At 33.4% G+C, this 12265-nt stretch overlaps 1 long non-coding RNA gene across 1 annotated transcript in view; it reads right to left on the bottom strand.

Moving 5' to 3' along the window:
- Nucleotides 1-935: 935 nt before the first annotated feature.
- LOC129943460 (uncharacterized) overlaps nt 936-12265 on the bottom strand; it is a 78451-nt gene continuing 67121 nt past the window's right edge. Inside the window, exon 3 of the long non-coding RNA XR_008781250.1 lies at nt 936-4448. This is a non-coding gene — a long non-coding RNA (uncharacterized LOC129943460). The remainder of the gene's footprint in view (nt 4449-12265) is intronic.

Here is a 12265-nt window from a genome sequence, read left to right as displayed (position 1 = left end):
AGTTTCGGAAGGGGTTGCCGCCTTCTTCAGGGGAATTTTATTAGGACAAAACTTAAGTTACCACGTGATATCTCTGCCATAAGTTTGAAATGGAGTTTTTGGAAATACCGTCGCAAGGTATTTTTGATTGAACTCAGCTTGGACAGTAGCTGAAGATTGACCACTCTCAGGATTTTTATAAATGAACATCTATTTCTATTTCATTTCTGGCTGCTAACAGAATGTTCATAAATGAACATGATCCTTACGAGGGTCCAGCAGCGCATTTCCACAAGACAGATAAAATATAATCTTGTGAAAGTGCGTATCATCATAGGATAAGATACTGACAGGATAGGAACACATGTGTACGGTACACACAAATGCCCAAAGATAGCATTGGGCGGAAATCTCTATTCTATTTTTATCGGTATCTTATCACATGTTCCTTAGATTTAAGTAGATATAAATAGTTGTAAGTAGGTTAAGAACAATTGAGTTGAAATAAAGGCATAGCCCAAAACAGACGTGTCATTTTTTTCTTTCCGGAATTATTTTCAATATGATTTTCCTCGAAGAATCATCTTCACTCAGAAAGTTGGACTCAGAAAATTTGAAAATAATTATTGAATAACCTCGTTATCTTTAACCAGTCATTGTTAGGTGTGGTTGTGATTGGAACCTACTTAATTGAAAATGAAGCTGGTGCAATCGTTATATGGTTAATGGATTGCGCCACTTATAAGAATGCCTAGAATTTTGAAACATAAAGACCATCGTAACGTTGCATGTCAGCGATCTTGTGGTATAACACCTTTAGACTAATATTTTTTAAAGAGAAACGTAAAGTAATACTCGTATCTCTTAAGTCATTGCTTCACAATCAATCTAATAACTTTAAGATGGAATTTTCGAAATTATCGAAGACATTTAGCCCCGAATGTGGGAATCGGCCATGAAAAATTGTATGTTAAAGCTATGTTGCTCCTACTGTAATCGTGGTGGTAATTGGCTGATATCTTTTTCCGTCGTTAATGGCATACCTCTCTCTTAACAAAGAAATAATCATTCATAGAATGTTACTCTTAAGAAATAAACCCTTTAGTTTACAGCGGTTAGCAAGAGTTATTCTTCGTTTGATTTCACTGCTGGTGTTGTTTTCTGCGTTTACAGTGGAGCCTAGGTAGACGAAGTCCTTGACTACCTCCAAGTTACGTCTGTCGATGGTGACGTTTTGCACCCTTTCATATATAAAAATTAGACCTGTTTTTGGAGAACCCTATGTATAAATTCACTAAAACAATCCTGTGCTCTTAACGTTACTAATTTGATGGTCTAAGTAGTAACACTTTCCTAAGGCCTTCGACCTTGGAATATCAAATTCTTGGATGAAATTTCTCTCATTTTTCCCCTAATGAATTTCTTATAATAATTCGATAATTTTTTTGGACAGAAAATCATCACGTACAAAAATACGAATAATAATATTATTATCTATTATTGAAGATTCTGTTCTATTTTTCCTCTCTCTCTTCCAAATTATTATCCTACAAGGACGTGATTGTGTATAATTTACTTCTTAGTCACGTATCCTGATGCTTATGTTTGTTTGCAAATAAACTAACAAATCTACGCGTATAATCGGTTAACTTTACACAATCATAATACAATTCTTAATAAATATCAAGAAATCTCATAATAATAAGCGAGCGTTACATGAGTCACAAAAGTAACAACAGATTTTTTGTTTTTTCTTAAAAGATAAGCACAATTTTAGACACAAAAATATGCATATCCCTATTCACAAATAAAAACATACATAAAATCAAATTTACATTAGACGACTTATGTTTTTTATTTCATGTTTTCTTTGTTGTTTTTTTAATGTAAAACGTGCCAAGAAATATAATGAAAATTATAAAAATAACAAATACTCTTTTTTTGATCTATATCTCTTTCGAAAATATAAGAAAATAGGATATATTTTTATAATATAAGTAACTGCCAAAAAACCTATTATCCTTTTTTGCTTGATTACACTTAATCAAGCACTGGTCTTTCCAAACCTAACCCGAAGCTATCATTTCATTAACTTTTATGAATTTACAAACTTAAATTTCTTGTTTCGTATAAAAATTGGATATTAACAGAACCAAAATAGGCTGCCTTTTTCTCCAGGGGTTGAAAAAATTCACTCCTTAAAAAAAGAAGATGAAAACCCTACTGTTTCCGACAAACTTCAAAGGCAAAACAAATCAATTGGTAATTATCAGTTTATTTTCTAAATTGACTTTTTCTATCAACTCAAATATCAAAAAATATATATACACACAACAGAACCAGACCTTTTCAACATCCCTACATCTTGATCTATTACAGGCTTTTAAGGTTGCCTTATTTATCATACCAACAATCAAGGGCCCATTTCAAGACTTATTTTAAATCGGAAGTGAAAACAACAACAAACAAAAAGCGAAGAACTTCCATCAAATATTCATATTCACAACTCATTCCGGAATGCCCTTTGATGTTATATAAAATACAGGAAACATTTAATATTGACTTAAGTCATCATCATAATCATCGAAGCTCGTCGAAGGACTTTTTCTATCTCTTAATATTTTGTAACAAACAAATAAAGAGCAACTTTGGCGTTAGTTTTATTTCAATATTTGATGATAAAAGATACAAAAACTTTATTTTTCGAAAAGTCCTTTTTTGCCTTCAACATCGTAGTCTCATCGTGTAGGCATCGCAGTATAGACTTGAACGAGAATGAAAAAGGACGAGCGACGCGATGTGAGAAAGGATGGGAGGATGGGATGGGACGTAGTATGTACAGATAGACCTAACTATAAGAACGATTCCAATTTAATTGGACTCTAACTTTTGTATCGATTATCCTATTAGGAGACTTTGTTTGTTTTATTTTACTTCCTTTTTGGTTTTGTATTTTCTTTTTTTCTACTATACTTTGTCTCTCCTCACAGCACTTAAAAAGTTTTATTTTATTTTTATTTTTGATCCTTTTTGTTTTTGTTGCAGGCTCAAATCCTTGCCTGCTTCTCTGGTGTTTCTATGATGAGAGATGGGAAAACCAACACACATCCTATTTCCCGATACAAACCTACAGCAACTCGTCAAAAACGATAAAAAACTTTCCATCGTTTGCTGTTTGAACAAAGTTGAAATTATTTTCAATTAAATATATTTTGTACCACTAGCTAGCTCGAGCTTGTATTTGTAGCTTGTAGGTATATAGGGAATGATGGTTTTCAAAAAAAAAAAAGATCTATGATGTGAGGACTGCGATAAAGGAGGAGTCCATATTGAAGTCGATGAAAAAGAGGAAGCTGCAGAGAAAATTGAGTTTTCCAATGGACTGCGCTTCATCGCTAGATACTCATACACATATCTAGATGCGGTAATGAATGAGCAGAGCATGTGTTGTATGTTCTATACACATAAATAGCTTTATATTGCGGTGGCAATTGCATGAAAGCATAAAACTGGCCAAGCGAACCAACTATGGAGGTTGTACATTTCACTCCCATATCAGAACATCGGTTGACCGCATAAATTTATTGGGAATTCTCGAAGAGCATGTCCGGGCGATAATTTAATTGAACACCTAGGCAATCTCTACCATATATAAGTATGTACATATGTTTGCCTATTTATATAAATTTTAACCTGGAACGATAAAGCTGTGTCGAAACAGTTGGCCTATAATAAACTTACAAATGCATAATTCAGGGAACGATCCTAGAAAAGCTATATAACTATACATACCTACCGAGATATGATGTCGACATGCATACATATGAGGGGATTGGGGGAATGAGGTCCTTGCTTATTCTGGCAATGTGTGTAGCCAGACATTCCCCGCATCACGCGTCACAAGCTTATTCATTTATATAAGTATAGAAACTCAGCAGAACCCAATGAGAGACATTGCTTGACTATATATCGCCTCACGCCTCTGGCTACCACCCCGAACCTCATCACGCTTCCAACCGAATTCGAATTGTAGAAGTAGCATTTAATTGCACAAATGGTGATAAATATGTACCATGAAACCAGATAGCAGATACCAGAGGAGGAGTGTATAGGATCCTAGGATCTAGGATCTATATAGGATCCCGGAAGGATATGCCATACACAACTGACTAGCATTAGGCCACTGAGTAATTTGTATCCTCTCAATTATTCAATTATGTGAGCTAATGTTTTGTAAGGAAATTAATTGAATAATGATGGGATTGCAATTCTTGATGTTCAAGGATATTGGTTATAGCCTTGAGCCGGAACGAGGAGTACCTTCATATATACAAAGTAAGTACTTACCTTTTTAGTCTAAGACATCATTTTTGTGTTTTTTTCTTTCGTTCGTTTTGATGTTGTTGGTCGTCTTTTGTAAAGTTCTGAGAATCAAAAAGGATCCCAATAAGGAAGTTGTGTTTTCTCTTCTGAAAGAAAATAAGAAAAGGAAGAAAATTTTAGTTATATACGTACTCATACTGCAGATCTATGTATATAATTTAAAGCTCTATGTTTTGTTTACAAAAGAAAAGAAAAAAGAGAAGATTTTAATATTCAATGAAGGTATAAAATAGATTGATCCTTATAAGGATACGGTATACGGATATACCTGTTCTTTTTCTCAAAGAGGAAACACATCAAATTGAAAATTTGTTTAGAAAAGAAAATTAAATGAAGAAATATGTGTACAGGGTTAGGTGTGAGTGTGTGTTTGTATAGTTGATGTATTTAAAAGTAAATAAATCTGAATTCAATAGAAGAGAGAAAGTCATCAATTATTTAAATAATAAACTTTTAGCATACAAGAGAGTATCCTTATTCGTATCCTTCATTCGATATACATAAATTACCTTCCCTAAGCCAACTTAGGTTAGGATAGGAATTTATTAAATTCGTTACCTATGTGTTTTTGGGGGTTCTTTGACACGCATATGGTTTAAATAATGAATTGTCGTTTATTGAAAAGCATTTTTTTTTAAACTTTCATTTAATTAAATTAAATATTTGTGTTGTTGCTCCTCAAGACTTTGACAAGGTATGGGCACTTGGGACTTTTGATACAAACTGCTTGACAGGCTGAAATCTTATTTGACAAACTGACTTTTTAGCGCAAAATTACTCGACACTAAAGAAAATAGAAGTCGAGTACCGCAAGGAATTGTCCTAGGACCAACCATGTATCTTGTATATTCTTAGAATAATGCTGTGGCCACTTTTTCTGATAATATAGTGCAATATTGGTAAAAAATAGATCTATTGCAAAGGCTACACATCTCTTAAACAACAATACAATAATTTTAGTCCACTAAGGCGTATACGTAATTTTTTTCTTTGCATTAACTTTATTCAAGAAGTATTTCGGTCATCAATTTATGACACTTTTTTTACTAAATTTGGATTTTGGATACATGCAATTCTAATTTCCTATTTTTTTTTTAGAATAAAGTTTTAAAAACTTTGGATTTTGAGTAAAAACGTGTCGAACAGCACCCGATATCTTTTGCACCAAGTTTAACGAAATCGATGACAAACAATTTGAATTAACTTCGGTTTTTGAAAAATGTCACTGCATTTTAGTAAATATACATTTTTTAAGGCCTCTTTTGTTAGGATCTTGAATTTTTTATAAGTTTAATTTTTTTTACAATTCCTTAAATCGCAGGTTATCTTAGCCTTTTGAGAATCAAACTTAATAATTTTAAATTGTTGGATTGAAATCATTTTGGTTGATCAAGAATCAACAAATTCTTCTTATAACATCTTTGTCAAGATTAAAGATACTTATTTACGAAGTTTACAAGTTATTTGCAAATTTATAGAAAAGTTCAACCTAAACATGGTAATCAGAATATTCAAAAACATTTTGAGTATAAACTTTAACGCTCATTTAAGACGGCGACGTTAAATAAAATTCAACTCCCTTTCTCCTAAGAAACCACATAGAAATTGGAACAACAACTCAGCTGTTTTCACACCATAAAAACCTTTTAAGTTTTAAGACTGCCATGCTTGGTCTAAAGTAGGAAAAATAAAAAAAACCTTGTTTCTCGTTTGCATTATAAATTATCTTTTTTGAATGATTCCAGTTCTGAAAACAATAAAGCGAAATTGGAATACCACAAGGGTCTCTTTTTGGTCCAGTTCTTTTAATTTCTAGATATTAGTAACTTTCAGTTAATATTCTTTTTAAAAATGTTTTGCAGACTAGAGTTTCATTGTATTTGTAAATTCAGAAAATAAGACAGAACAAATAGGAAACATTTTTCTTCTTGAGCTCGCTAATATTTATTTAGTTATAAACTTTTTCCTTTTTCTTCGTTAACAGCGTTCTTTGAAACAAGAATTAACTTCATTTCAAAATTAGTGAAATCAAAGAGACTCTTTCTTTTGTTGAACTGCACGAATGTGGAAAAATAAGCTTATCTCAGCTTTCAAAGAATGTTCTCTAGTTCCTTGAGTCTTGGATGAATAAGCAGTTAAATATAAAAGTGAAATTATTAAAATAAGTAAAGAGACCCTTTCTTTTGTTGAACTGCATGAATGTGGAAAAATAATCTTATCTCAACTTTCAAAGAATATTATCTAGTTCTTTGAGTTTTAGAGGAATAAGCAGTAAAATATTAAGGTTAGTTTAGTAACTCTTTCTTTTGTTAAACTGCATGAATGTGAAAAAATAAGGTTATCTTAGCATTCAAAGAAAGTTCTTGAAATTTTTGAATTTTGGATGAATAAGCAGTTAAATATAAAAGTAAGAGTAATAAAATGAATAAAGAGACTCTTTCTTTTCCTTAGTTGGACTGCACGAATGTGGAAAAATTAGCTTACCTTAACTGTCAAAGAATGTTCTTCAATTCCTTGAGTTTTAAGCGATTTAAAAGTTAGATTATCCAAAACTCTTTGACGTTTCGATTCGTCATAATATTTTTTAAAACTGATTTCTTAAACCAACTTTTTGAAGTATGATTCTCTTTTACTTTCCTTGATAAGAACATGAAAAATCGTTTTGTAATTAGCTTAATTCAGCTTTCAAAAAATGTTCTGTAATTCTTTGAGTTTTGGATGAATAAGCAGTAAAATATAAAAGTAAGAGTAATAAAATGAATAAAGAGACTTTTTCTTTTGTTGAACTGCACGAATGTGGACAAATTAGCTTATCTTAGCTGTCAAAGAATATTCTTCAATTCCTTGAGTTTTGGATGAATAAGCGATTAAATTTAAAAGTTAGATTAATCAAAACTCTTTGACGTTTCGATTCGTCATTTTCGATTCGTTTTTTAAAACTGATTTCTGAAACCAACTTTTTGAAGTACGATTCTCTTTTACTTTCCTTGATAAAAACATGAAAAATCGTTTTGTAATGTTCATTTTTATCAATCAAAAAATATTCTATTCAATTCAAAAGCAACATCACAACATCAACATCACGAATTAAAAGGTTATAAAATAAAAACCTTGATCTATAAAATGTTTGAACTTTTGATTTGAATATTTTATGTATAAGAAAACTTTAATTTTTTTGTGAATGCCAGTCTGTATCTCTATGCGGGTTTGTAAAGCTTAAAATTCAACAAAGTTAAATTCTTTTGATATTTATCATGCATAGGCATTTTTGTTCGCCTTACCTAACTAACTAAAGAAAAAATATGCACACTCATTATTATTTTGTGTAAAAATGTACCCACTCATTTCACACGTGACACCACCAAGCGAATAAATTCCTTTTAACTTAGCGTCATTATGTCAAACGATAGGTTAAACAGTGGACCAAGTTGAAGACGAAAAGAGAAAAAAAATTAAAAATTATAAATTAAATTGGAAAGATGTCTAAAAAATAGAATTGACTAGCGTTGACATTTTAAATATTGATAAATTTCAAAACTAAAATAATTTTTACCAAAAAATCATCAAAACTGCGTTTCAGAACTTAGATTTCAGAGACGTTTCAGAGATGTCCAAAAACACTTTTCAAATTCCAACTTGAATTTTTGTCTAATTCTGCTGAGAAAGAATTCCTTTTTTTATTAATTAAATTTGTTCAAGTTGTATGGTTTTAAGTCCCACTGTTTTAAGGGCCCTTTATACTACGCACATGACGTTCGTGTTAAATATAAAAATACACGTATCGACACAAGTGGGTGCTGTTGACTTTTTTTCACTTCAAAGTATCTTTATTTTCTTTTTCAATATTTTATTTTTTTCAGTGAGTAAGTTTTTTCTATGTTATTCCCTATTGTAGGAAGGCTTTAAAGTATAGGCTAGGCATGTTCAAAAAAGAAAAAGAGTTAAAAAGCCTCTTGGGCAACGTTTGGCGTTTGACGTTTTTCTTTTTATCATTTTGTTTTGTTAAATGACAATGCAGTTGAATGTTTTTGGTCTATGATCTCTGTGGCATCTTTTTTTTATATGAGTCTCATAAAAAACGCGTTTCAATTCTTTTTGTGAGCGCAATCTGAAAGAGAATGCAAAATGCGTCTCTGGGTCAATTATACCGACTTTGAAAACATAAAAGAGGGTGGATGATTCAAAAGGCAAAGGGAAGGGAGGTGTTCTATTTGTATGCCTGTCTGCCTCTCTGTATTAATATTAAAAACGCATTTGTAACCATAAGCTACAAAAGTATCTATTCATTTGTATGAATAAGCCGATGCGTTGTTAGATACGAGTAGGTTAAAAACATGCATGCACCATGTGTTTTTGAAAGACAACCACGCCGCAGTGTGTTGCGAGTGTGACAAGAGACGGTAGGTGGTGCGAAAAACTCGTTCAGTATTTAAAAACAAGCTAAGAACTTATAATAAAATTTTGCAGGGAGCAAGTTTGAAGCATTATTAATATGAGATCCTTTGACGGCAAGTCTTGGCGGCGCCGTTCCCTAAAGCCGATTTTTCATAACTCCGAAAAGTGAAGCATCATCATTTTGAAACAAAACAAACTTTGTAAATAAAATAATAAAAGAGTCCAAAACAAACGCACACGCATACTCGAAAAATTGAGGTGCACATAAAAGTTTATATGCATTTATGAGTCTTTATAAGTTTTATAGCCTTACAGACTTATAAAATGATGTTAAAAGAAAAGTAGGGGTTGTTTGGAAATAGGATTGGCCATAAAAGGCGAAGTGAAGTACTTAGAAAACTAAATCAACTAGGATTATAACTAAGACGTGATAATGTACTTTTCTTAGGGGTAAGCTTTTGATCCCTAAATTGCTTGTTCAATAATGTAATTAATATCAATTGTGTTTTGAAAGGGTGATTGTCCGTCTGTTTAAGGGGGTATTCTGGTCTAGAGACATGAATTTTATGTAATTTTTGAAGTGCTGTAGAAAAAAGCAAGCTACAATTTTACCATCAATTTTTTTATACATTATTTATTCACATTAGAAGCATACAAAAAAAATAAAAAAGTAAAAAAAAAATAAAAATTCCGTTAGTTATCAGCTGATAGAGTAGTGCGTCTCAAAAATTTGGTGCGTGACCATACCCACGATTTTAACTCTCCTAGAAATCTGAAATCAAAAACTAAAAAAGATTATTAATCTACAATAATGTCGCAATGTCTGGAACTACGGAAAAGTTACAAACATTTTTTTTTACAAAATGGCGGCTGTCTAAAGAAAAATACAAAAAATTTACCATTTTTTTGAACATTCTTCGATTTGTTAAAAATAGTAAAAATAAAAATTTGGGGATGGCCGTAGTTCCGGACGTAGACAAGTCCCTAAAGAAGACTTTCTTAAAATTTCAAGTAAATCGGTTCGGCAGAACCTGAGAAATCGTGGGTATCAGATTCAAAAAGACAGTTCTGAGAAAAACGCGTTTAAAGTTCCCCATTATGTCTTTTGTTCTATTAGTTGCAGCCCAACCGATTTGGATGGCTGCTCAGCAAAATACTTATTTCTCCGAAAATAATTTGAATTTGGGAAAATCCTCTAGTAGACATATTCTTAAATAGTTAAACTATGAAAATATGAAAAGAAAAAAAAATCGATTTTTTTTTATTTCTAGACCAGAATACCCCCTTAATGAACCAGAACAAGCTCATAAATAAGTCCTTCTTTCTTAATATTATTAAAAAAATAAATTTGGTGGTGCAACAGCCTAGTTACTTACATCTCTCAACCATTCCTGTGTGCGAGTAATGTTGTCAGGAATGGAGGGGACCTACAGTTTTAAGCCGAATCCGAACGGCTAAATTGGCTATAAAACAAGTGTGTAAGGCGGTCATGGCTTAAAACTCCATCCCAACTAACTGCCACCAAAACTGGTTGTCCTACCTCACCCTATCAGTTCGGTCCCGTTCGGATACAGTACTGAACCGAAGGAGCTCTGCTTCGCCTTGTGCCATGACGTCCGGATTGTACAGGAGTCGCCTATCCACGGTTTTTCGTCTGACGTGGTAGATTAGCGGAACTGCCAATTTTTCCTGTATCAGACCGCATCTATCTAAGAAGAGGAATACCCCTGGTGGAATGAAGCCGCTCAAGCATGCACTTTCAAAATACTCGTCGTTCGGATAGAACGCCCCGAAAATTAAGTTGTTGGTCGAAGACATAGCTTTTGCAATGTGACCTCGAACAAGTCTTAACACGAAATAGTCAATTCTGTTGATTCGAGCCCCGTTGTATAGGACCTCGTTGGAATAGTAAACACTATCGCTCGAACACCCGAACTTCTCCATCTGGAAAGGGGCAACGTTGAACCACACAGGTGATCGGCCGTATGATAGCCATGCAGCAAATTACCTTTATTTTGGGGTCAAGCCGACTGCTGTGAAATAGCCGTTTCGTCAGAGCGAAGGCTTCTCTGGCCCTATAATAGAAATACTGATCTAACCAGATACAGAGGTTCTTCACTACACTAATGCTCGTTAATCGCTGTGCGTGAAGATCAACGATGACCATCTTGCGCCAATTCTTGCACGTATCCCTCGTGGACGGAACAAAATTGTCCCCGACTTCTGGACATTTATTTTCAGTTTCCAGTGTAAATGCTGAAAAGAATCAGCGAATTCACCGCTCCCTGTTGAAGACCATTTTAAATTAAGAATGTTGTGGTAGAAGTTACATTGCCACTTTTGACAACAAATTTTCTACCGTTAAGCATATCATAAAGTATATACAACAATGGCTTGCTTATGCCAAGCCTGCTCAGTTTTAGGTGAAGACCCTTTAAACATGCGGTATCAAAAGCCATTTCGAAATCAACCAGAACAGCACCTGTACTTTGTTGTTTTGATTTATTCCATTGGATATCAGAAACGAGTTTAGACGCAGCATGAATTGTGTTATGACCCGCCTTGAGCCCGAACTGGTTATCCGGAATTATTTTGTTGTCCGCAGCCCACTTAGCCAGAGCCCTATTGACGATCTTTTCGAAAACTTTGCTGATTCTCGGAAGAAGGCTTATCGGGTTGGAGTTGTCCTTTCCTCTTTTTCGGGAGAGGATCAACCACAGCGGTCTTCAAATGCACTGGATAATATTCATTATTTAGTGCATTGTTGAAGAGTGTGGTGTAAATGTCAATTGCTTCCATCGGTAAATGTCTCAGTACAACGTTGGATATACCATCGACACCTGCTGACTTTTTATTTTATATTGAATTGAAGATGAGTTGAAGCTCAACCTTCGTCACTAACAAGGGACTTGGTCCCGTTTGCTCGGCAATTATGGCATTTGCCAAGGAATCGTCATTGAAACCGCGGTTCTCAGATCGCCAATGTGTGATATCATTACGAAGGTAAAAGTGATTAAGTAGGGCTCTGTTTTCCAGGTCGTGGTTGGGGCGAATGCTAACATTCACCTTTTACACTTGCTGGAAAGCAGTTCCCACCGCCTCCAATTTTTCCTTCAAATCTTTAATTATATAAAAGTCATCGTCAAAGATGGCTTCTTCTGGATCTATTTGCGCTGTCCTAAGTACGTCGCTGTTCTCTTCAGTTCTTTGAAGTTTCGTTTTTTTTCCTGAATACCTTATTGATTTTAGGGAACATACTAGGGTCACTGGAATTAACTGATCGGATCTTACGGTCCCAGTACTTGTTAATTGATAACCTGTAGTTCTCCTTAATCAACATAATGACTTTTTTTTATTGACGACTTAAGCACAAAATATAAGAAATCAGTTGAAAAAAATTAATTTTCGAAGTTGTCAGCCCTGATTTGACATCTAAAGAGTTTTTCTTGTTCGAAAATATTATGATAAATTTTCGTTCGAAAAAAAAAACGGTTTTCGAAGAAGAAGA

Source organism: Eupeodes corollae, chromosome 1 (assembly GCF_945859685.1).
Source record: "Eupeodes corollae chromosome 1, idEupCoro1.1, whole genome shotgun sequence".
Taxonomy (NCBI): domain Eukaryota; kingdom Metazoa; phylum Arthropoda; class Insecta; order Diptera; family Syrphidae; genus Eupeodes; species Eupeodes corollae.
This window is presented reverse-complemented; position numbering and strand designations above follow the sequence as displayed.